The sequence below is a fragment of the Podarcis gaigeae genome (assembly GCF_964106915.1).
Source record: "Podarcis gaigeae genome assembly, chromosome: 5".
Taxonomy (NCBI): Eukaryota; Metazoa; Chordata; class Lepidosauria; order Squamata; family Lacertidae; genus Podarcis; species Podarcis gaigeae.
Window position 1 is genome coordinate 76,090,921 of NC_139681.1, and position 26,611 is coordinate 76,117,531.

The 26,611-nt window shown below is 41.1% G+C and overlaps 1 long non-coding RNA gene across 1 annotated transcript in view; it reads right to left on the reverse strand.

The window, feature by feature from the left end:
- Positions 1-441: 441 nt before the first annotated feature.
- The window catches only part of LOC310845184, a 589,082-nt gene continuing 562,912 nt past the window's right edge, over positions 442-26,611 (reverse strand). The window contains exon 3 of the long non-coding RNA XR_014564554.1: positions 442-459. This is a non-coding gene — a long non-coding RNA (uncharacterized lncRNA). The remainder of the gene's footprint in view (positions 460-26,611) is intronic.

Genomic DNA, 26,611 nt, shown 5'->3' on the forward strand with positions numbered 1-26,611 from the left:
GGTCTTCCAGGACTTACAGCCAAGATGGTTTTAGATTCTGCAACATCTTGAGATGGCTTACAAATTCTTTTTTAAAAAATACACCAGAAGATAAAATGAAAGCATACAGTTAATGAACAACAATTAAACAGTAAAAAGAGCAGAGACAAGAGAGAAGGAACAAAGCACCTCAGAATAGCATGCAACAAGGGGCTAAGTTAGCCTGTTTCCCTCAGAAGTAGAGAACTCAGTATTATTTTCAGTGTTGAAGGAAGATTCAGTTGTCAGGCTGGCCACTTTCAGCACATGAAATGAGGTGAAGGCATCATCTTATCCTTGACCTCAGAGAGCAAAATGTCCTAAGTTGTCTCTGGACAACTTCAATAGGTTTGAATCAGTTTAAATCCAAGTACTCTAGATGATGATGATGATATTTATACCCCATCCATCTTGCTGGGTTTTCCCAACCACTCTGGGCAGCTTACAGCATATCTAAAAACATAATAAAAACATCAGGCATTAATAACCTCCCAATGCAGGGTTGCCTTCAGATGTCTTCTAAAATTTCTGTAATTTTTATCTCCTTAACATCTGAAGGGAGGGCGTTCCACAGGTAGGGCACCACTACTGAGAAGGCCCTCTGTCTGATTCACTGTAACTTCACTTCCCACAGTAAGGAAACCAGCAGAAGATCCTCAGAGGAGGACCTCAGTGTCTGGGCTACGCGTTGAGGGTTCAGACACTCCTTCTGGTATACCTTGCCAAGGCCGTTTAGGGCTAAACAAGATGGTGAATCACAGACTTAGTGGAGTATCTGCATAGGGAGCTGGTGAAGGATGAGGATACTTGACTTTGACATGTAATGTAATCCTATATATGTCTACTCAGAAGTAACCCCTCCTTGACTTCAATGGGCCTTACTATAAGTATGTGGGTATAAGATTGCAATCTTAGTGAAACTCCAGTAGATATGCAGAATGCCTGAGAAGGAGATGTTCATCCAGGGCCAGATTTAGGTTTGATGAGGCCCTAAGCTACTGAAGGTAATGGGGCCATTTATATGTTCAGCTGTCCTTTGTCAACAAAAAATTGTCACTGTTTTTGTGTTGAATGTATGCTATATGGTAATTTATGGTCCTAATAGGTATCTAAAGCCATTTGCACATGCAGAATCTAGGTACCCTATATATAGAAATAAGCAAACCGGTGATATTTTAGGGAGCAGGCTAGAAGGCGGGGTCCATTACTTACATCATAAGAGCCTACACAACACAAAACACTGTTATTGTGTGTAGGTTTTATTTTTATTTGTTTTTTATTTTGGAAATGTACATCCAGTGGTTTTTTCCCCTTTATTTTTTTAAAAAAGCTATAGCTTGTTTAGTTTATACATAAATCCGGCACTGTCAACCCAAGCAGTTGAACAACTCTGACAATACAAATGTATATTTTGGGGAGCACGATGGGACACTGGTTTGTGTCAGCCTCCCCCAACCTGGTTCGCTGCAAAGTTACAATAATAAGGAAGAATGACTTAGTAAATTACACATTAGATAACTAACATATTATACTTTATGTCAACCAGAGAACTATTTAGTATGTTACCTAGAGAACTATTGTTACTGGGCAACTGATAAAATAAATAAAGGAATCAATCAATGAGCATTAAATCACAGAAGTGGAAGTGACCTTGAGAGACATCAAGTCCAACCTCCTGCAATGCAGAAGCCCAACCAAAGTATTCATGACAGATGGCCATTGAACCTCTGCTTAAAAATCTCCATCACCTCCCAAGAGAGTCTGTTCTACTGTCAAACAGTTCTTACCATCAGAAAGTTTTTCCTGATATTTAGTTGGAATCTCCTTGAATCCATTGGTTGACATCCTACCTTCAGGAGCAGGAGAAAACAAGCTTGCTCCAGCTTCCATGTGACAGCCCTTTAGATATTGAAAGATGGCTATCATATCTCCTCTCAGCTTCCTCTTTTACAGACTACACCAGCAGTTCTCAACCTGTGGGTCCCCAGATGTTGTTGGACTACAACTCCCATCATCCCTGAGCTCTGGCCTTGCTAGGTAGGGTGATGGGAGTTGTAGTTCAACAACATCTGGTTGACCCACAGGTTGAGAAGGAACTGGACAAGACATACCTAACTCTGTCAACCATTCCTCATAAGGCTTAGTTTCCAGACCCTTTGTCTTCCTGGTTGCTGTCCTCTGCACACGTTCCAGCTTGTCAATGGTCTTCTTAAATTGTGCTGCCCAGAACTGGACACAGTACTCCAGGTATGGTCTGACCAAGGCAGAATAAAGCAGTACTGTACTATGACTGCCTTTGAAGTAGTGTTTTAATGTACTTTACCTGAACACAGGTAGAATATAAAAAGCCTGAATTTGTTAAACAGCCCGCCCTGTGGAACACCCTCCCTTCAGATGTGAAGGAAATAAGTAGCTATCTTATCTTTAAAAGACATCTGAAGGCAGCCCTGTTTAGGGAAGTTTTTAATATTTAATGCTGTATTGTTTTAAACAGTTGATTGGAAACCGCCCAGAGTGGCTGGGGGAACTCAGCCAGATGGGTGGGGTATAAATTATTATTATTATTATTATTATTATTATTATTATTATTATTATTATCAAACAAGCAAACAAACAAAGGATAGATCAATTTGATCTTTATTTCATTAAAACTTTTTAAAAGCTTGCCACTGAGGTAACTTACTAACTTTTACTTTGGAGGTGTGTAATTTCGACTCAGCATGCTATATGAGCTGAAGTCTTTGATGTTAGCCAAAATTGTTTATGAACAGAAAATCCAATATCTTCCAGGGAAATTCTTCAGCACGTCCTGTCTCTTTTTAACTTTGTATTTGTATGAGGGGAAGGGGGAAGAGGTGCAGTTGCTGAAGACATAAACTGAGAAAACATAACCATAAGCGCCATTTCTATGTCAACATATTTTGTTGTTGTTCATTTGAAGAAATTAGAATGAAAGACCATGGGAACAATTAATTTCAGCCCATAAATGACTGCTTTAAGCTTAGCTGATGATATTTAAGGAGCAAAATGTTTTAAATTTGATGTTTTTTACATGTTACCAAGCTTAATTCTGGGATTTGTATACTGCCTTGTGAAGACCATTAGACCTTGAAAAGAGGTCTAGAAATCTTTTGATAAATGAAAATGAAATAAGTTGGAGGCAAATGAAAGAGAACTAGGAATCATCTTTCTTACTGCAGTTGCAAGATACCATGACACTTTATGTTATTAACTAAGTTTGTTCCGGGTATAAGCTTTCGTGCGCATGCACACTTCTTCAGATACTAAATACATGCACACGAAAGCTTATACCCAGAACAAACTTAGTTGGTCTCTAAGGTGCTACTGGACATTTTTTTTAATTTTGATTTTTATTTTGACTGCGTCAGACCAACAAGGCTACCTACCTCACTTTATATTATTGTTGACCATTCTGTTAATGTTTCTAAAAATATAAATCACATATTCTCAAAATCACACTTGAAGATCTGGAACAGCATGTGTTATAACATGAAGGGCAGGCATAAGCAGAGTCAGAAACTGGTGGGAATTAGTGATACCTCCATATATGAGCAGGGACGCGGGTGGCGCTGTGGGTAAAACCTCAGTGCCTAGGACTTGCCGATCACATGGTCGGCAGTTTGAATCCCCGCGGCGGGGTGAGCTCCCGTCGTTCGGTCCCAGCTCCTGCCCACCTAGCAGTTTGAAAGCACCCTTAAGTGTAAGTAGATAAATAGGTACCACTTTATAGCGGGAAGATAAACGGCTTTTCCGTGTGCTGCTCTGGTGCCGGTTCGCCAGAGCATCTTCGTCACGCTGGCCACGTGACCCGGAAGTGTCTGCGGACAGCGCTGGCTCCCGGCCTCTAGAGTGAGATGAGCGCACAACCCTAGAGTCTGTCAAGACTGGCCTGTACGGGCAGGGGTACCTTTACCTTTACCATATATGAGCAGAAGGGCCTTCTGGGACATTCTGAATCCAAACCAATGTATGCACTATGAATGTTCTTACAGACTCTTCATATTTAAACCATAAATTAAAAAGTATGTCATATACTGTACGTTGGAGTAAGTCCCACTGAAGACAGTGGAGCTTGCTTCCAAGTAAACATTGCTTCCAAGTAAAAGGTTGAGCAGTCAGTCTGCTTCCCCATTCTGAATGTGTTCCACTAGCCATTGTCCATCCGTCCCTCCCTCACCGCCATGTACCTTCCATGTTATTCATTAAATCAGTACTAAATTATATCACATAGACATAGCTAATTGTGCTGGTCTTTCTTGTTGTATCACTTGCCATGGAACCCTCTGCAAACCCCAAAGAAAAGTTTTGTGTGAGATTTCTCTTCCGGTGCTATAATGTTGCAAGAATGTAGCCTGGAGATAGGTTTGCTGTTTTATTCTTGTCTACATCAAAAGTTGTAACACTAAATAACAGATATTGAGGTGAAGCTGAACGTTGGTAGGGAAAACCCACATCTTCCATTGTGTGTGGATTTGACTGACTTTAATGATGGTTTGCTAAAGTAAACGGTTGTTCATTAACCTCCTTTACAGCCTATTGTGTGTCTCTCACTCTCTGTGTGTGTGTCTGTCAGTATATTTAGAAAAGTTGCCCTGCACATTTTTGAGCCAATTAATTTTTCTGTATTTTTTTCCTCACTTACCATGACCTTTATAAATGTTTTGCCAATCAATAAAAGTGTGAAGAGGAATTCTGTATTCAGAAAATGCTGCATTGTAGTTCTTGTACACGTTTAAGAAATGATTGCAGTACTACATAAATTGATTGCATTACATAAATTGCTTAAATACATAAAAAAAAATGAAAATCACTAATATTTGAATATTGATACGGAACATACAAGTTTATAGGTGTAAAGGAAGAATTCAACATAATGCTACAACAATCATTCCATCAGTGCATGGTTTTCAGCTTTCTTGGGTTTTTCCCGACCCAACAGTGGCGTAGCGTGGGTTGTCAGCACCCGGGGCAAGGCAAGTAATTTGCGCCCCCTAACCCGTGGATTTTGCGCCCCCTAACCCATGGAGCGCCCCCCCAGATGTTGCGCCCGGTGCGGACGGCCCCCCTGCATCCCCCACGCTACGCCACTGCGACCCAACCCCAGTTGTTTTGGGGGGTTCAAGTCCCACTGTGCTAGTGGAAGTTGTAGTATGGGCTTCTGCGAGTGGAGAGAGCTAATTAAATCTTGCCCTACGTTCTTTTTATAGGATGCCCCTTAGATATGCAGAGGCACAGGTACGTTCCTTTAAACTTCCCAGTGCAACAGGAAAGAAGGTAGATGGGGCCCATTCTGACCATTCCTATCCCAGGAATAACTTTCAAAAGTAATTTGAAAGATTAATTATTGGATAATTAATATGGATAATCTGTGACCTAATCCTGGATGAATACTGCGAAGGAATAGAACTTTCAGCCATTTTGCATTGACTTTCAGGTTGTAAAATGGTTAATTTTGACTTAAAAGCTCTTGAGCACTGGGTGGTCAAAAGTTCACAGGAACGTTAAAAGTACAAGGGGATGCTTTGCTCAGGAAGTTATTCACAGGGCAGTCAAAAGTTTAAGAAGCATTTTTCCCCTTAGGTGGTTTTGCACAGGAAAGTCAAATACTAATCCTAGAGTACTCTCCTGATTGGCTACAAGGTTGGGAAAGGGAATAATTGTTTAATACATACAAGGTCAAGCTTGAAAACAGGTTAGTTATTCAAAACAAAATGAGAACACAACTAGGAATAAATTCTTTATTTTCCATCCCCTTCTTTAGTGTATATTATGCACTCTAAGACATATTGCTGTTTAGCTTATATTTAACCTTTTAAATGTCAATGGAGAAATGGGGCCATTAGTATTAGTTCAGTCTAATTGACTTAAACACTTCATGGTCACATTCCCAGATGTTGGTCTAATCAGCCTTCTGCTACATATCTCAGAGACTCTGAAGTGGCAAGATATCTTCCTCTATAGTATACTGCTTGTCCATTGTGACATTGACCAGAGATAAGAAAAGAAGTTTGCTGAGTTTTAAATAAAATGCAATACATTTTAGGTCATATCCATAGAACCCTTTGGGTCTGAATGTTTCAAGGCAGCTGCGTGTTTGCACTCAACTGATCTCCCCACCACCTCATCTCTCCCCTCCAGTTAAGAGGCAGATGCGCAGCTTGGGGGTATTTCTGCATCCATTGCTGTTGCTTGCAATTCAGGTGGCCTCAGTGGCACAGAGCGCCTGCCATCAGCTTTGGCTGGTAGCCTAGCTGTGCCCCTCCCATCTGGACATGGGTAGCCTAACTTCTGTTGTCTATGCTACAGTAGTAACCTCTAGGTTAAATTACTGCAACATGTTATATGTGGGGCTACCTCTGAAGGTTCAGAAACTTCAGCTGGTGCAGAATTCAGTGGCCAGGTTGTTCACTGAGATGGCATATAATGATAATTCTGGCTGCCATTTAGTTTCTGGGCCCAATTCAAAGTGCTGGCTTTGACCTACAAAGCCATAAAAGACTCAGGACTGTGATCCCTCAAGGACTGCCTCTTCCCATATGAACCAACCTGGACCCTTTGATCATCATCTGAGGCCCTTCTTAACGTGCCTCCTGAGCAAGTGGTCCAGCCAATGGCCACAAGAGAACAGAACATTTCTGCAGTGGCTCCCTGCTTGTGGAATGTACACCCCAGGGAGACTTGCCTGGCGCCTTCATTATAGCAATTTAATTAATAAATAAAACAGCAGCAGCAACTCCACTTGTAATGGGAAAAGGGGGCTGCTCGTGCGTAAGCGTTTAAAGCCTCCAAGCTTTACCATCAGTTTTTCCACTTGTAATGGGAAAAGGGGGCTGCTCGTGCGTAAGCGTTTAAAGCCTCCAAGCTTTACCATCAGTTCCTAAACTTTCCCAGTCCGAGGAGCCATGGGTGCGTGGCTACCTCAATCGCTGGCAGAATCCGTCAGTGGGCGTTTCCGGAATTTACTCCAACATAAGAGTTCCTTGACGGAAACTCTTCTTCTGGATTCTCTGCGTGACAGTTTCCTGCGCGGAGTGGGCGTCCCCAGCGGAGGTCCTGAGCCCTCCCCGCTATTCTCACTGGAAACATCTTGGAGCCCTTCCTCCGATTGAGTTTCTGCAGGAACTCTCCCTCTCCCCCTACTGGTTCCTTCCTCCGCATCCGAGGCTCTCCTAGCCTCCTTGAGCCCTTCCACCACCTGACTCTCCGATGGCAATTCCCTGACACCACTGTTAGGAGGTTATGTGAGCACCACTGCCCTCCATGCCATCCACTACTGCCCATCATCTTTATATGCTGTCTTTCAGCCACACTGTGTGGGATAATCAGCTGGCATAAGGTTCAAAAGAAATGGCTGGCCTTGCTGGGTTCCTGTCTGCAAACACAGCTTTTTGGAGCAATTTTGATTGACCATGTAAGCCTGCTCTGTGCTGATTTCAACAGATGGTGCTGGACTTCACGCAAACAGCATGGCACATGGCACTCTGTTAATACAATACAATGCAAATACCTTTATTGGCATTACAAGTTAAGACATTTCAAATCACTGGGGATAAATTTAAAAGGGAGAGGAGTGAGGCTGTCAAGGGTCACTTACCTGGCAGAGGAGACACCATGATCATGAAGGTGGTTTTCCCAGGGTGAGGCTCATCCATTGCACTCTGTCTGAAGCGGCAAGATATATTCCTCTTTGCTGTCACAGACTCGGACAAAATATGATTCATGTCCCAATAGATCATCTGTTCATACTACTCCATTCAGAAAATTGGTTCCTTGTGTAATGGGTGTAGAACAGACCCTCACCCTCTTGCCCATAGCATCAAACATCTTGCCTCATAGGGGCAGACTGCCATACTTCCAGGTTAGAACTGTCAGTATCAAACAAAGCCTTGCCAGGAAATATTTGTTCCATGACAATGGAGTAGGCCCATGAAGCCCAAGCCAGACCAATCGATGAGGCCTCTGTGGGGATGTTGGGTGCCAGAGAAGTCTGCATCCTCAGAGCTAATACAGACAGAATAACCACCCAAAGATACCTACAAATCCTTCTCCTTAGCTGCTTCAGTTGACCATCTCAATGTTCTTAATGTACAAATAGGACTTCAGAACTTTAAGTGATCTTTCAACTTTGGAGAGAGTTGGAAGGATGTGCAATTATTTATTTTCTGACTCCGTGAAACGAGCCAACATTGTGGAAGAACACCGCTGCCAAGTATCACAGAAGCAAACCATCAAAAGGTGTACCGGATTTGATAAACATCACTTATGTTCAGTTCTTGTCAATCTTGTTGTTCAAATAAATACTGGAGAGATTACTTTTATAGCCGTTCCTGTTTATTTTGTAGAAAGACTAGAATATAGCCATAGGGATTGCAGTTCCATTCCCCCCCCCCCCCACAGTAGATCAAGACACTCAGGGAGGCTCATCCAGTAGACAGATCACACAGCCCTACTCAGATTGAATTTGCAGCACTAATATTCATATCCTTTTGGATGAGGGAAGCAGAGGAGACTAATGCTTTCCACCCCACAAACACATGATGGACATCTTAGTTGTGCTACGCTTGCTGTAGGGGACTTGGTAAATGGCATTACTCATTACCTTGGGTCACATATGCTTCAGGTTACACATGCTTCAGGTTACAGACTCCGCTAACCCAGAAATAGTACCTCGGGTTAAGAACTTTGCTTCAGGATGAGAACAGAAATCGTGTTCCGGCGGTGCGGCGGCAGCAGGCGGCCCCATTAGCTAAAGTGGTTCTTCAGGTTAAGAACAGTTTCAGGTTAATCACGGACCTCCGGAAGAAATTAAGTATTTAACCCGAGGTACCACTGTAGTTACTCATAGCAAGAAAACGTCTCAAAGCAGCTTAACAAGATAAAAGCACACCCACATGTGCAAGGTGTGTTTGTGTGTTGAATTTTTCTTGCAGATTGAAATGCATATTTAGAACCCTGCTTTCATGCACAAAAGCCTCTACCTGAATTGGAATATATCTTGGAAAATAAATACTGTTGATCTCTTGGGGATTCTATTGGGAAGCCATTTTGATTCAATCAGTTCTAGGGGGAGGAATGGTCTGTGATCAAAACTTTTCTTATTGCTCCACTTATTAAAATAATTCTATAATCTATAATTAATTATTTTATAGTATAATTTATTGCAACTTTTTGGGTGGATCTGAATCTTTTCAGACTTTTATACTTCATGATAGTCTGTGTTCTACGATCTCCATTAAGGAGAATACTTGAACTTGTACAGCCTATGTAGAAACATGCTTATTTACAAATATACAGGTTGGCAAGGATTTTGAGGAATGTAGCCACAAAATAGAAAACGTTTAGCCCATAGCACTGTTAGTCCAGGCCCAGAATATCCAGAAAAAGGTAAATATCAAGTATCTCTTTTCAACTTCTTAGTCAACCAGATTTATCTTTTGAGAGTCATTGCTGAAGGATCATGTATGCAATAGTTTATATAGTAGTAAAGGAGAGATGTGATTGATATTCTTAATGGGAGACTAGAGTTTAATTCCACACTCAGCTATGAAGCTCATTGGGTGACCTTGGGCCAATTACAGTCTCTCAGTCTAATCTACCTCACAGGATTTTTAAGGGGATGAAATGGTGATGGGTGACAGCACCTTGAGCTCTCTGGAAGGAAGATGATAAATGTAATAACAAGTAAAATAAAATAATGAATAAACCTCACAGAGCTCAATAAGGTTTGCTCCCAGGAAAGTGCTACAGAATTGCAGCATAAATCTCTCTAAGCTGCTTGCTTTGGACTGGATGATGTGGTCCATAAAGAAATGAACAAATAAATATTTGTTCTGCTGGAATATATACCATGGCTTCTGTATGTGTTACAGGATATAGAGTACAATTGGTCAGCCTCCAGCAACACATTTGCAACTGCAAGTTAATACATTTCATAAGTGACATCACATTGCCTATGGCATCATTTGTCAAATCTCCCATAGAAAAATAATGGTTTGATAACCACAGCATAATTATTATAGTAGCAATTTGTGCCAATACATTATGTATAGAGGTGTCCAGGCATGGCTATAATAAATCCTGCTTTTAAGAGCTATTGCCTACTCATAAAAGATTTGCCATGGGCTGAAAAAAGAGCTAGTGGAAGTATTGTAAAATAACGATATGTTACCAAACTACATATTTTATCAAGCGAATGATATGGTTTTGGGTGCATATTTACATAAATCATGCTATTATTTATGTGGCACTTGGGTTGCCTCTTTTCAAATATAAGTATTGGCTTCCATCCGGATGATGAGATGTGGAATGCTGCTACCTGTTCCAAATAGAAACCTTCAGGCCCCTTCTGCCAATTCTGGGGTTATGAGGTCCTCTGAAGTGGTGTGCTATGCAAAGCAATGGGGAATCAACATCACCAGCCCTGTCCATGTATCAGATGCTTTCAGGGGAAACCACTGTACAGCAAATGTTGCAATATGTGGAAAGAGCAGGAGAACTTGAAATGAGATGGTACTAAAGGACATCGCCTCTTCTATGAAAGATTGCTCTGGGCACTGAAAACCATTCATTCATTCATTTCATTTCATTTATTATATTTCTATAATAAACAGAAAGAATGAATGGCTGTTGTATGTCCAGAGCAATCTTTCATATGCTGCTTTTCACTCATACAAACCACAAAGCAGCTTACAGACAATAAATAACAATAACAGAACAGAGCACCGCAATTACAACATAAATCGTGTAGAATAATTAACAAATCATCAATAAAACAATTACAGGTCATCAGTGAAACAACCACCTTCTATGAAACACTATTAACAAAACAACTGAAAAAATAAGCACAACCACAATGAATGTCATATTATAAGTACAGATAGGTAGCCGTGTTGGTCTGCCATAGTCAAAACAAAAAAAATTCCTTCCAGTAGCACCTTAAAGACCAACTAAGTCAGTTCTTGGTATGAGCTTTCGTGTGCATGCATGTGTATCTGAAGAAGTGTGCATGCACACGAAAGCTCATACCAAGAACTGACTTAGTTGGTCTTTAAGGTGCTACTGGAAGGAATTTTTTTTGTTTTGTCATATTATAAGTTTCACAAAGCAATACAGCACTCATAATCCACAAAACAGTGCAAACTAAAAACTGAAGCCAAACTTAGCACTGCTGAATTGACACATACTCTCTCCTTGCCCTCACGACTCATAATCATCCATTCAGTTCATCACACCTATGCATAATGCTCATGGTAGCAACTCCATTCTGAAAAAGTCATTACCTGATGGTCAGCACAAGATAGTGGGGAGGGTCATCTATGATCTTATCGAAGTGAAACTCAGTGATTATTTTTTATTTGTTTATTATTTTTCTTTATAGCTGCACAGCAAGGGCTTCTGAAAGCTGACTAGCTGTAATTAATTTGTAATATAAACTGTTTAATCACATTCTCATTGATGATCTGAATGCAACAATCAAACGTTTTAAAATTTGATTTTATACCCTAATATTCTAATGTTTTTATTGCAATAAATTCTAACACCTAATAGAAGGTTATCAGTCCAGAAGTGGGGAAAGAGAGAGAGTTCCCCCCATCCCAAAAATGACTTGCTTACCACAGAGTGCTTTTAAATTTTCAGTTTTCAGGATTTGAGTTTCCAGGAGTTCAAGCCACTCCCTAAGAGGCATTACATTTAAGGGTTGATGGGGTGAGTCCAGCTTGGTAAGTCACTAAAGTCCTTCTACTTTAAGCAAGCATGCTTAGCATCTGAGAATTGCTTCTAAAAAAGATCTTGTGAAACAATTGCTATTCTGCCACCACATACTACTATCTAGGAATGGGAGAGACATTTGATTCAGTTGACACTGAAATTTGCACTTTCTGAAACAATATGAGAACCAAAACACAGTAATCCTTTGAAATTGGCACTTCTACGAAGTTTGCAAGGCAGTTCTCCTATCAACAAGCGTTGCCCAAAAACCCCACTACATATAAGGGGGAAATGTAATATAGAAATTAACAAATGCATTCTGTTAGGGGAAATTGCTTGCATAGATATCAAAACTACATACAAAAGTATAGGATAATTTTGCATTGAATTTTCATAAGGTTTTTTAATTGCAAATTGCTGTAGAAATGTGGAGAACTGAATTTAAGACTGGAAAACTGAGAAACCAAGAGAACCCAAATTGACTGTCCCTTCCATCCCTGCTTCTAATCTGTGCTAAAATATATCTGTCCCATTGGGCTCAATCTTGGGGCTTAAGGAACAGCTCTGGGGAGGAAATAGCATTGCTATATATTTAAGGGACAACTTCCTGTCTGTGTGCATCTGGAACTTGTGAGCTGTGTGTACACAGCAAGCAAGCAACAAGAGGTGTTTGTCGCTTCTCTGCCTTATGTATTCATCCTTGGGTCTCCAAATAAATTTAGCTGATACCTTTTGATGTTTTTTGGTGTGAAGTCTGTGCTTAACAGCATCTCTCAATGATTAAATGCACATTTGCGCTTCTCTTCTCAACATATATTTCACCCTATTTCTTTTCTTGTACATGGGCAGGATATTCACATTGACAAGGCTAGTTTCTTTCTAAAGGAGTCAGCATTTAAATATCCTGCTTATAATCATCTACAGACGCAGTGGGAGTGAGCAATGTGTATATGAGATGCTTGTTCATGCATTTTGGGCCTCAGCCTGTGAGCTAAAACAAAAGTTTAGTTTTAGACAGTAAAGTTTGAAATGGTTCCCTAATAATTTTTCTCTTTGCTTCCTAGTCCTATTCATCCTGCTAAACATCTAATTCAATATTCCGCTCATTGTAATGAAAGTATGTTGCAAAGCAAATAGGATTCTTGTCTGAGATTACAAAATGTTCTGCTTCTTTCTAATCTTTTAAAGCATAAACATCTGAAGATGAAAATGTTTTTCCCCCTCTCTTTCTTTTTTGGAGTCCACATCAAAAGGATGCTAGAAAATCATTAAAGAAAGTGGAAAAGCCTATCAAAAGCTACTCTAAGGATGGTGGGTATCCCAGTCCCAACAAACCTTAAAACTCTGAGATGAAGTATTGCTTCTACTGTTGTCAAATAGCAAAATTCCCACTAAATCCAATGCGTGCATGATCAGACCTTGAGGCTTCAAAACACTAGCAGATGCTGTTCAGAGGGACCTCCGCTTAGGAGACTCTAGACAATTAAAAATAGGAATTCAGACAGCACACTTACAAAAGGCGGGTAATTGTGGTCTCTAGCTTTTGAAAAAAGAAAAATAATGAGCAGATGAAACGTACCTAGAAAATGATTGCTATAAAGGTGCCAATAGACTGAAAGGAATTTAGCAAAGCCTGATTCTGATAGAGATCTGAGAATACTGTTGGCTTTATTCCTTTTTTATTCGCGTCGGATATTAATCATGTTGGATTATTATAGCATAAATTTTAAGTATCTTGTTTAACTTCTACTACCAAAACTACTAGTGCTACTGCTGCCAGTGCTATTTGTTTACATTAGAAGTGGCTAAACTGTGGCCTTCCAGATGTTAGACTACATCCTCCGCAGCCTGATAAGGTGGTATCTAGAGGGTGCTGTCTCCTGTAGAATGCAATAATCAGTTGAGTAAGTATGGTATGAGGCAATATTTTGGGATTATAATACGTAGAAAAACCACCACTACCACAAACACAAAATAGTTGGCTGACTATTAATGGCTTGCAAATCACAGTCACGCCTGGTTTAAGACATGGATGCAAAGGATAAGCAGGGATCAAGAGAGCTCTCTTCCTTTCTTCCCTGTCCCTGACAGGTCATATTTCTCCACTTTATCTGTATGGTCACTTTGGGAGCACATGGTAAACACTATTTTGTGTATAAAGCGAAGCATTCTGAAATGTAGTACTAACATTCAGTTTACACATGGCCAGGGAGTGTTGGCTTGACACATGGTGCAGGAAGGGAGTGTAATCAGACCCTGTTCATGTGATATTTGTCATGGAAAAGGTGGACAAACCAGGGCCTTCTGCACAAGTCTTTACATGTTAGGCTTACACTGGAGCCCTTTTTATCTACTAGGGGTCTTTTCTCAGCCCAGTATACCCGAAGGGGCATCTCTACCGCCATCGTTCAGCCTGGACACTGAGGTCCTCCTCCGAAGGTCTTGTGCTGGTTCCCTCACTGAAAGAAGTGAAGGCTTAGGAAACCAGGCAGAAGATCTTCTCTGTAGTGGTACCTTCCCTGTGGAATGTCCTCCCTTCAGATGTTAAGGGGATAAAAATCAGGAGGTTGTTAATGCCTGTGTTTTTATTATGTTTTTAGATATGCTGTAAGCTGCCCAGAGTGGCTGGGGAAACCCAACGACATGGGTGGGGTAATAATAATAATAATAATAATTCTTCATAGAGACAATGAACCTGCAGACAAGAGCTACTCCCCCCCCCCCAATGTCCTCTCACTGAAATGCACAACTGATGATGAACAAGAAGTTGTGTGGTTGTACTCTGGGATTTTGCCTTTTATAGGGTTTCAGGTCGAGTGGAAGAGCCAACAAATAGATATTTGTATATGTGGACACGCAACTGTCATGTGCAGGGATAGCTGGAGTGACCCTACCTGCCCTGGCAGAGATGCTAAAAATGTGAAAACAGGCCTACAGGGTCTCATCTTCTCAGGCCTGATTGTCTTCTCTCCAATACTTTTAAAAGTGAAGTTGTATCACGCCCCACCCCTCAATAAAAGCTTCCAAATTATCTATTAATTCTCAAGCAGGCTATACAGCAAGGGTAAGGAACCTTTTTGGCCTGGTGGGCCAGCTTTGGCAATTATCTGACATCATGATGACACCAGGTGATTGATAGGTGGGTGGTCCCACCTACCTGTCAAAATTGACATGTGGAGGTGGGGGGGGAGAGTTCTGCTTCCCCAGTGCATCCTCTGCAGGGAATGCATGAGTGAAGCAGAACCCAGCAAGACCCTGTCATCCTGTTCATTAGCTGGTGTCATCCAATGACACCAACTGATTGACAGGTGGCATAGTTTGTGGGAAATGGTCTCACAGATAAATTTGGACACACACAAACACACCCCCGGCAGAAAAGATTGGCCCATGGGCTGTAATTTTTCCACCCTGATGTACAAAATCTATCAAAGGAGTCTTCAAATATCCTGGTTTGCTTTTACTGATCATTCATTTTGATTTGTTTGTGGGGATGTTATACATCAGTGTGTTTTCATCCTGATTCACTTGTGGGGTGTTTATGTCTCTTCCCATAAACCATTCATTCATTCCACACTTTCCCCCCACCCACCACTTTCTTAACTGCAAAATGTCAGTTTCTTTTTAAAAGTGGGTTTGCAGCGCTAGCACAGGGGTAGGTAACCTAAGGCCCATGGACTGGATGCGGCCCAATCGCCTTCTCAATCTGGCCTGCGGATGGTCCAAGAATCAGCATGTTTTTACATGAGTAGAATGTGTCCTTTTATTTAAAATGCATCTCTGGGTTATTTGTGGGGCCTGCCTGGTGTTTTTACGTGAGTAGAATGTGGGCTTTTATTTTAAATGCATCTCTGGGTAAAATGCATCTCTGGGTTATTTGTGGGGCATGGGAATTTGTTATTTATTTTTCCCCAAAATATAGTCCAGCCCACCACATGGTCTGAGGGACGATGGACCAGCCCACGGCTGAAAAAGGTTGCTGACTCCTGCGCTAGCCTTTCGATTCACACGGTTTGTATATGCTTGGATCCTTCTCGCAAAATACTGATAATCTAGGGGTACCCTATGTTCCCTACACCCATAAAAAGCTTGATATAAAAGCACGAAGTTCTATGCGGAGGAAATACTGTACAGATGAGTTTGATTCTTTAATCTTCTGCTCTCATTAACTGTCCCATCAGAAAACTTGCATTTCCCCCCGGTGTTTTGAGTTATGCTTTTTGTATAGAGGTGAAAACGGTTTGAGAAATATTGCTAAGTGTTCTGGCTTTAAACCAAGCCTGTCATCTAGTGGAGTGCTATGCTATTTCCAATGTTAATCTAGAGAGCCAGCATGCATTAAAATAAGGCAAAACAAATGTGATGCAGCTGTAGCTACACTTGCAGAGCTAAAATGCTTAGCTGTGTTTTATGCCTGTAACACAACTCTTCTTACTAATGGGAGAATCCTATGTGTATAAATAAAGTGTGACAATCGGATTGCCTTTGATAGGATTGGTTATAAAAATGTCACAGAGTTAGTATTTGCAATCCCTTTGGGTTATAATAAAATGCTTCCCATGTCATTATCGGAGTGAACGCCAAAAATGCTATAAAGTTTTGAAATCCCACTTAGCTAATATCTTGCGTGACACAAGTGTAACAAGCAATGCGCACAGTTGAGAATCGTTTTACAGCCGTTCTAATTATGCAACTTTCACATCATGGTGTTTTGTTGTGCAATCTAAATGCCCTCTGAATAACATGTCTTATGCCCACTGTGTATTGTTGAGTGTGTATTAAGATTTTTCAAAGCAAGAGGCAGCATTGTAAAATAAATAAATGGCATGTAATTCATATGCCTTTGTCAATAATGCATTGATTATAATGCTCTATACTATACTCAGAAATCTAATAAATAAAAAATGCCAGCTGGATAACTGTGGAATAATGGTAGGTTAAGTTATGGCACTTGAGGCTAATACCTTTAACCTTATTTATGTTGTTGGATTAAGGATTTCTTTTCCTCTGAGGGAGAAAATATGCAGTATGACTGCAACTGCAGCAACCGTGTGCATTTCAAGAAAGAAATCAGCTCTGAGCGCAAATGGAAAAGGAAGCCGTAAAACATCGTCTTAGGCACGATTTCAGTGATGTTCAGTACCGTGAAGTGTCTTTCAGTCAACATGTGGCCAAGATCTACTTGTGCGGTGGACAATGATGGAGAAAGGCAATCTTATGGTTGTACAGTGAAAGCTAATAGGTGTGCATCACACAAGACTCCAGGCCGCATGGTCACAGGGCATCAGAATGCACAATGACCTCATTCACAAGAATAGGTGTTGGGGCTGGTCCATGGGCAGCCGCTTGGAGTGAGCCAGAAACTGGGAATCCAGGCTGGAGAGTTATCAGAATCAGAGGGCAAATCCAAAGGCAGGACCAGAGAAGTCAGAAGTCAGGGCCAAGGAGTTGCATGTCGAGGTCCCCAAGCCACCCCAATAAAACACAATTCACACAGAATTTTTGTTTAAGGTTTTTGGCATAATTTTGGCCACAGCTATAGTAAAATACAAATATGAGTGGTTGCTTAGGCATTGGTTGCGACTATCTGTCCCCACCCGGGACAGATTGACATTCGCACGCCTGCGAAAGTCAGAAAGGGAAAACATTTTGGGGAGAAAGATGGAGCTGGGTACCATGCCCTCACCTCTCCCCAAATGCTCCCAGGGGCTCTTGCGTGGCCCTAGCCGCCTGACAGGGGTTCGGACAAAAGCCTGGTGAGCCCCTCGATTCCTTTAACGGAATACCTTTGCAGCAGCCAATCCATGCCCCACCACCAACCAATTCATAAAAACCAATCCCTAACCGCAACCTGACAAAAACCAAATGGCAAAAACCAAATGGCACCAGCCAATCAGTCAAATGGACAAAAATTCCTACCAGGCCCCTGCCCCAAAAGCAGACAACCCTATGACAGGCATAGCAAGGTCAATGCAAACAACCCTAAATATAGGGAGGGTGGGCGAGTGATCTGTTGAACGCAGCAAAAAGAGGAAGCTCAACGCTGTGCTCAGGGAATATAAAACTTCTTGGCTGTCAATCATAAAATGGCAACATTAAATTCTCCCCAACAACAAGAGGAGCCCAATCACAATGGTGGCCAGCTACAGTTACCCGCCCAGCAACAGTGGGATGTCTTGTTAGACCCCACCGCAACATGTGCTCTCCATGAAGGAGAAGACACCTAATCAGAAACATAGGAAAAAATGTTTGTCTTATTGTTACTATTGTTGTTGTTATTAACCTGCCCTTTACTCTAAGGCTACAACATCAAAGTGCTATATCAAAACCAGTTTAAAGCAACTTACAATCACAAAAAGCCGGTGGGTCCTTAAAATATACACCTCAAGTGTCAAAAGCCATGGCAAAGAGGTGCATCTTCAGAATTTGCCAGAAGCTGCATGATTAAGCTGCAAAATGCCCCTCTGTGGGGAGGAAGTTTCACAACTTAGAGCCTTCCACAGAGAATGCCTTCTCCCAGGCCACCACCCCATGAGCCTCTGAGGGTGCAGAAACTACCATGGCAGCCATTTTGTGTGATGCCGCATGCAGAGACATAGCAGCTATTTTGTGAGGGCGCCTCAAGCACTCTTTAAAAATACAAAATGTGCCCACTGGTCCAAAAAAGGCTAGCGACCCTTTTTGGTTCACCTACTAATAATAACACGTAACTCGCAACTGTTGGCTTGTTTTGATGTTAGACTGTCGCTCAGAACATTTAAGCAATTATCGTATAAGGGTGGGGGGAATTACTAGAGAATTAGAACAGATAAATTAACTCATAATGAAATGGAATACATTTTCCAGAACAGCTGGCACGTCCCACTCTGAGGTTGCTCAAAACCCAAACAGGAATTCTGATGACAGTAGACAATAAGGCTATCATGTACAGGATGTATCTTAAAGCTCAAGAGGAACAGTGTGCAAATGACACCTCAGTGAAAGCAAACTTGTTTCATTTAGATACTGTTAATTACTATAATGTATACAATTATCATAGACATCTGTTTTCCCTTTATCTTTGTCTGTCTCTTTCCTCTGTTCATAGTCAATCAAAAGTTAAGGTGAGAGAAGAGCCCTTTGTGAGATGCTTCTGCAATACAAATGGTTCAGCTACTTATCTGGAGTATGGATAATTCTCAGTACATATTCAGTGACTTGCAACGTGGACTTTTAATAAACTGTGCTGGCTTTGCACTCCTTTTTAAAGAGCAAGGTGGGTTTGATAGCAAAGCAAGTGTTAAACGGAATAGATGATCATTTCCCCCCCCCAGAGATGAAGGTGATTTGGAAGAAGTAATGGCTCACTGCTCATGCTGGTGTGTGTAATCAGCCAATTTCACCTCTGGCAAATTGTTTTGCAGCTTCTATATAGTTTCAAAAACTTTTCTAAAAGATGAATCTGTTGGACCAGAAGCAACAGTGAAACAATACCCATCTTCAGGCAGTCTGAAGCTGTGCATTGTAATCATGAGTGTGTGTGTCTGTGCAGGGATGAGCACACTAGTGCTACCTCCTCTTTTATTGATTTCATTGCTTTCCAAGAGTTGGAGAGTGACTCTGTGAAGTGGGGAAACTCCTGCACTTGTGGTTGATTTTCCAGCCTTCTGAAACATACAAGGTCTATCTCACTAAAGCAAGGTGTAAACATCAGAAACGTCATAAGGGACATGATGTTTAGCAAAGTGAAAGGGACCTTCATTGCAAAGGAATCACACACCAAATTGAAGTTACTAGGGCAAGAAATAAAATGGTGGCTTTCACACTTAACTGGGATATCGGGTCCTCCCTTAAAGAGGGCATGTGTTGCGGTGGGACCTGGCAACCTAACCTTGTGTTGTTGGTGGGTACGTTTGGATAGCCACAACACCCGATTGGTAGGTCCCTTGATGCAGGGTTCAATCAGGCCAATGGGACACAGGCTAAACGGATCAAGGGACCTAAATATACCTATGCACGTGATCCAGAGCTTCCTCTTTCGGTGTGTGCATCCGAACACCCGTCCACCTCTCCCTATATTTAGGACTTGCATGCTTGACCTTGCTATGCCATCATCTGTCATCTGTCGTTGGGACAGGGGCACGGCAGGAATTTTCCCCACTTGGCTGATTGGCTGTTGCCATTTGGGTTTCACCTGCCGTCTAGCAAATCATCACAACTTGTAAGGTTGCAGATAGGCTCTGGTTCAGGTGATAGGGATGGGAGAACGCTCTCGTCATCCCTATGTGAAGAGTATTCCATTAAAGGAATCCAGGGACTTGATGGTTTGGTCAACCCCTCTGAGGGGGTTGTGCCCGTGCCTGAGTCCAGGGGGGCATTTGGGTGGTGGAGATAGCCTGTTCCTGGCTTTCCACTTATCCAGGTGTTCACCCTGGGCTGACCTATGCTGGTGCCCTGGGTCAGCGCTATCTGCAACGGTGAAGGGAGCTAGTTGAACCAGAGCCTATGCAACCATTCACTTGCTGTAATCAATCAAGTTGTGGCCTAAATTCTGCCAAAAACCAAACCAAAATTTGAGTCTTGTCTGAATTTATTTAAGGGAGAGGTTTAAAGGTCTCAACACACAACACTTTTTACCTATGCCAGAGATTTACAGTACCTATATTGATGTAAAAATCTAGGTAGAAAATAGATATATGTCCATTAGCACCATGTGACAAATATTGAGGCTGAATCTCAATCGCTAATGTTCTTGCTAAGTTGCAATTTAAATATCCTCTAGAAAGGCTCTTTGTTTTGCAAGTTTTAAGCTGCTTCTCTATATATCTTGTTGCCCTCTATGAGTTGGAAGGCAACAATTATTTTAAGTAATTGGTGTTTTATTGTTTTTATTATTTATTCTATGTCAATGTCTGTATATAATTCATGCTGTTTAAGCCTTTGGGTGGAAAGAATGTAATTTTTGTCTTAAAAGAGAGAGAGAGAATGAGAATGTTCACCATGCTGAAAATAAATACATTTCTGAATCTTACTTGAACAAGCAAATCCAGCAACTTGGTTTATGTAAACTATGAAGTCTTGTAAAATATCTTCCTTTCTGTCACTTTGATCTAACTCAGTGATAGGGAATCTGTGGCACTCCAGAGATGTTGATGGACTCCATCTTCCACAAGCCCCAGTCAGCATGGCCAATAGGCTAAGATAATGGGAGCTGAAATCCAGCAACATTTTTTTAAAAAGGGTAAAGGACCCCTGAGAGTTAAGTCTAGTCGCAAATGACTCTGGGGTTGCGGCGCTCATCTCGCTTTACTGGCTGAGGGAGCTGACATTTGTCTGCAGACAGTTTTTCGGGTCATGTGGCCAGCATGACTAAGCCGCTTCTGGCGAAACCAGAGCAGCGCACAGAAACGCCATTTACCTTCCCGCCAGAGCGTTACCTATTTATCTACTTGCACTTTGACATGCTTTCAAACTGTTAGGTTGGCAGGAGCTGGGACTGAGCAATGGGAGCTCACCCCATCACGAGGATTTGAACCGCTGACCTTCCAATCAGCAAGCCCAAGGCTCAGTAGATTAGACCACAGCACAACCCACGTCCCTTCCAGCAACATTTAGCAGGCCACAAGTGCCTTATTGTTGTTGCTGTTTAGTCGTTTAGTCGTGTCCAACTCTTCTTGACCCCATGGACCAGAGCACGCCAGGCACTCTTGTCTTCCACTGCCTCCCACAGAGTTTTGACCAAATGTGATCCACCTGGAGCAGGAACCAGCAAGCCACTCCAGTATCCCTGCCAAGAAAGCCCCATGGACAAGTGCCTTATACCTAATCTAATTGATTTTCATGAAATCAGATTTCTTGACTTTCTTTACATTCAGTAATATTAAAACAATAGCCTCAATATGTTAAATACTTCTCTGCTGGACTAGGATGAGTTAACACACACATGCCCATCACACAGCAATTAGCTAATATATCAGAAGATTACAGTACTTTCATGCGTGTATATTATCCTGATTTCCTCTGTGTTTTCACTGGACATCTGTGTAAGTGATGGGTTATCAAACCAATCCTCTCCATGTGTGAATCAGCTCCTTGTCCCAAGGTGAAGAAACAGATCCTGTCCTACTAGGCAGCCAAGTTCTTCTACTCTGTGTACCTCTGCCCTCAGATTCCGTTGCAATACTGTATACACTGCAAACAGAGAGAAAGTGGAATTTGAAGTGATCCCAAGTCTTCAGTACATTAGTAATGCCAAGCAAGATGTATACAAGCCAAAGGAGCTACATATATTTTAATTTAATGTTCCTGCTGAGCCCAACTGTGGAAGCTCAGTTTGTTTCATGCTATTCCATGTTCCACAGCTTCATGGAGCTTAGATTATTTTTTCTCCATTGAGCTATCTTCCATATTACTTGTATAGAAAAGGATAGAACCTGCAACTAATTTATGGAACTACAAAGCTTGCCCCACTCAAAGCTAAGGAATCGAATAAGACAGAATGAAAAGTATGAATTTGAGCTGGTCCCTGACCAGGATTTCCTATCAATATACCAAGTCAGATTATACCTATTTAAATCTCAGAGTAGCTTGGAGGAAAAGTCAACAGAGTGCTGCTGGTGGAAGCGAACAGAGAATTTGTTTCCACAATGCTAAACTTTTGTTCAAGCTCCTCTAAATCTTCAGCCATGCCTTAAAATGTTGGGATTATAATATAATAATACTAAATTGCTTTCTCTGGTTCAGAAAACATTTCTGCCCTTAAAAGCAGACATTTCCCTCAGCACCTGGTTAACCTTTTACTTCTCAGCTAGTTTCTCATTATCCAGGTGTCCTCTCAGGGACCCACAAAGAAGGATGGTCCTAATCCTGTTGCTTCTATCTCCGAGAGTGAATGAGCACAAGATTAAATCAGATAAAACACACTTGAGATAAAGTGCAGAAGGTGGATTATACAAGAAAAGAGGATTTAGTGAAGAACATATCCACAACTTTTTGTTAACATTAAGAATGGGGGCTTTTGTAAGCAACATTTATGGAAACTCAACCGGAGCTTTAAAAGCTGTGTCTTTTGTTGTACATTTCTCTGCATACATTTGCTTTGTAGTCCTTAGCTTTAACTTTAGAAGCCATGCTGGGCCCTGACTCCTGTTCATTTTGTCTAATGAAAAGCCAAGGGTGTATTTTTACCCACATATTCCCGTTTTGTTTTCTTTGAAGTTTATTAAGCTATCCAGCAAGATGTGAAGCTCATTAGGCTTTTATTATCATGGGCCCAAATTAAGCATCTGTCCCCTGGGGAGTGATAAACTGCAAGTGGATATCAGGGCAATATACCTATTACAATATTTACTCAATTAGTAATTTACAGTTTCTTGTCAACAGAAATACCATCTCCATAGTTCAAACCTGTCACAAGGTATGACTTTACTATTCAGACAGTTGATACACCAGACACCTACACTCCACTAGCTGGATCCTTATTCTTAATGGCTCTTTAATTTGATCAGCCAAATTAAAAATGAAGCATTTTTGGTGACAGATTGACAGGCAACTGGAAAACTCATTGTAAAAGGCAGTTCGAGGAAAGGCGAAATTTAAATCATTTTAAATGACCTACATTCTAAAGTGCCACTTGATATTACCAACGTCTTTGATTTTCTTTTCATGTTCTCAAAACATGTGTACTTGCCAATTCCAACTAAGGTTTTACAAAGTCTGAAGAGTACGCCTGAAATTGTGCTGAAGGTCAGGAAATAAACACATTCTGTGAATTCATCTGAGAGGAAACTGCTCCGGTTGAGTCCCTTTCCTCAAATGCAACTCTGTGCAAAGTAATGGCTGTAGGTACTTCCATGCCACTGTTTTTAAGGGCATCTTGCCATATTCGAAAATAATGGGTCTGCTCTTTATTTCTAGACAGAAGACTACAGAACATTATTATTTCATATGCTGCCCTCTGCTTTTTAGTACTGACCACACAGCCATGGCTAGAACTAAACATTATGGCCAATGGGTAGGCAAAAGCTGAGGACTAGAACTGAGCCAAAATGTCTCAAAAGGCTTTTTTCCCCCCTCAGAAAATTGATGAAGTTTTTCTTTTTCTCATCACCACTGCCCTAGAAACAGGCGGCCAATTTGCAGAATTTTCTCCAAATATTTCCCACTATTGCTAGTGGGTTGCAGTAGGAGTCCCTGTTTTGATAGGCTCCATTCTCAGGTTCAATGTTTTCTAGCCAGACCGCTATTGTGATAGTGATAGCACCTGAAACAATGGAGGAGCATTCTGGGGAGCCTGGTTTGTATATTTGTGTCAGGAGGAAAAATTGGTTGACTCGTGGAGCAAGCCTGGGCATTGTGTGGTTTTGCTCCTGCACACCTGCAGGGAATTCCTTCACCAGGTGATATAGTTCTTTCTGTTATTCCTGGGAAGGGTCTGGGGATAAAGGTAAAGGGACCCCGACAGTTAAGTCCAGTCGCGAATGACTCTGGGGTTGCGGCGCTCATCTCGCTTTACAGGCCGAGGGAGCCGTGGTTGGTCCGCTCCGCAGACAGCTTTTCTGGGTCATGTGGCCAGCATGACTAAGCCGCTTCTGGCACAATGGAACACTGACACCAGAGCAGCACACAGAAATTCCATTTACCTTCCCGCCTATTAATTTATTTGCACTTTTTGGGGTGCTTCAGACTGCTAGGTTGGCAGGAGCTGGGACTGAGCAACTGGAGCTCACCCCATCGCGGGGATTTGAACCGTTAACCTTTTGATCGGCAAGCCCAAGGCTCAGTGGTTTAGACCACAGCACCACCCACATCCCAGGTCTGGGGATAGTGACTGATATAAACACAGTGTGGGAAATTTAACTCTGAGTGCATGCTAACATCATGAATGTGTTGCACAGTTGAGCTGATGAGTGATTAAATTTAGTCTGGTATTGTAGCCATCGAAACTATTACCCTTTCAGTAAGTCTGAAGGTTGCTGGCTATGTGATCAGAGGATGTTTGTATGTATTGGTATATACTGTCCATTCATGTGGCGAAGTATTCCTTCAGTTGCAGGTGATAGATATGAGCTTCTGGGTCATTGCAGAAGTGTATCGGATGCATGGATTTGGTGGGTTCAGAAGAAAGTCCCCTTGAAGAAATAGACTTCTTTTCTCTTTTTTTGTCTCAGAACATGAATGGATAAATTAACTTTGGGACACTTCAAGTAATTTTGCACCAATTTTTATAGGAGCTAGAGCTGATTTTCTCTGTGTATTTATCTGCCGAAGCTTCTTGCTGTTGTTACAGGAAGGATGCTTTTTGTATTTTTTCTTTTAAGAATTGCCTGTTTTTATGTGAATGCATTTTTGTGTAAGTCTGCTAATATTATAATATCTTTTTTACCCATGATTACCTTGTTAAATATGTTGTAAGTCACTTGCTGACCTGTCTGCATAACAAGCCGTTAAAAGTTTTAAGAAAAAATAATAAAAATATAGCAGCAAAGTCCTGCAACACCAAAATAAGATAGTCACTAACATAAATAACACAGGGCTAGTATGTGGAAGACAGAGAACTGCTCATTTCCCTTTATGCAACAGGCAAAGAAATATTAAAAAGAATACATAATGTCAAAGAATTGCTGTGCTAGATCAAATCTATGCATGTATGCAAATAAAACACTGGTTTCCAATGAGTGCTGTTGGAATCACGTCTGGAATTTTGAAGAAATGCTGTCAGTACTTGTCTGCAGATGTGTTTAAACAATTTAAAACCGCTAATGAAAATATCTTCCCTACCTCCTATGAAAATATACATTTCAGAACATGTTGTGTTGTAAACAACATGTCCTAAGGCTCATCTTGACCTTTAACCAATGGGAATGGTCTGTCTAGTTGATCTCATCTAAATACACAGCAGGTACAAAAGAACTAAACCCACTTTGGTTACACCCTCATACCACACAGACTATCAAACTATGCTTCCCTACAGTGGATACTTATCATGTTTGCAGTCCACAGTTATGTTTATCCAGTGACAAAAAATAAAATAAGCAGAACTGTGCTCACCATAGTGGAACTCAAGTTTTTTTGTTTTTTAAAAAAGAAAAATTGTGATGTCAAGCAGCTTTTAAAAGTTGCCAGTAAAAACTGCTACATCAAAAGAGAAAATAAATAGTTCACCCTGTTATATTGCTTGTAAAGTCATAAGAGGAATTAAACAATTGGCAATGGCCATCTTAAAATATTTGCAACAATTTCAAATGTCAAGGGTGATTAAATACGGCTGGCATAGAACATAACATTATGGTAATTTTAGAAGTACTTAAAATATATCCAAAGGGTTCCATAGCAATTACAAAATTGTTCTGAAGTATGGTCACAATTTTCTTTTTGTAGATGGTCACAGGTCACATAGCAGAAAAATATGCTCTTTTACAATCCCTTAATGCAGTTGGTTTTGAAAAGAAATACTTTCATGCCAATCAACTTTTCTTTTTATTAGTAATTTGCATTCATTTATTTATTATATGTGTAGCACGTATGGCAAACGAAAGGAAAACCTATCTGATACTGGCTGCAAATACACAATATAAGGATTTTTAGAAATTTATTGGAAGCAACCCAAATGTTACAGAATGTGTTGCAAACTTTTGTGTTCTGCAGAACTCTTCATCAACAAAGATGTTCCATAAAGCACAGCGTGAGAAGGGTGAGGGAAAACAAACAAGTAGAGTAGAAAAAGGTGTCTCGAATTTCTCATCTTACAGGAATGAAAAATAAAATAAAAACAAAACATTTCCCAGCTACATTGTTGGCCATCAATAGTCCTTTGCAGGTATTACTAACAAAAATAAGAAAGTTACAGATAGGTAGCCGTGTTGGTCTGCCATAGTCAAAACAAAAA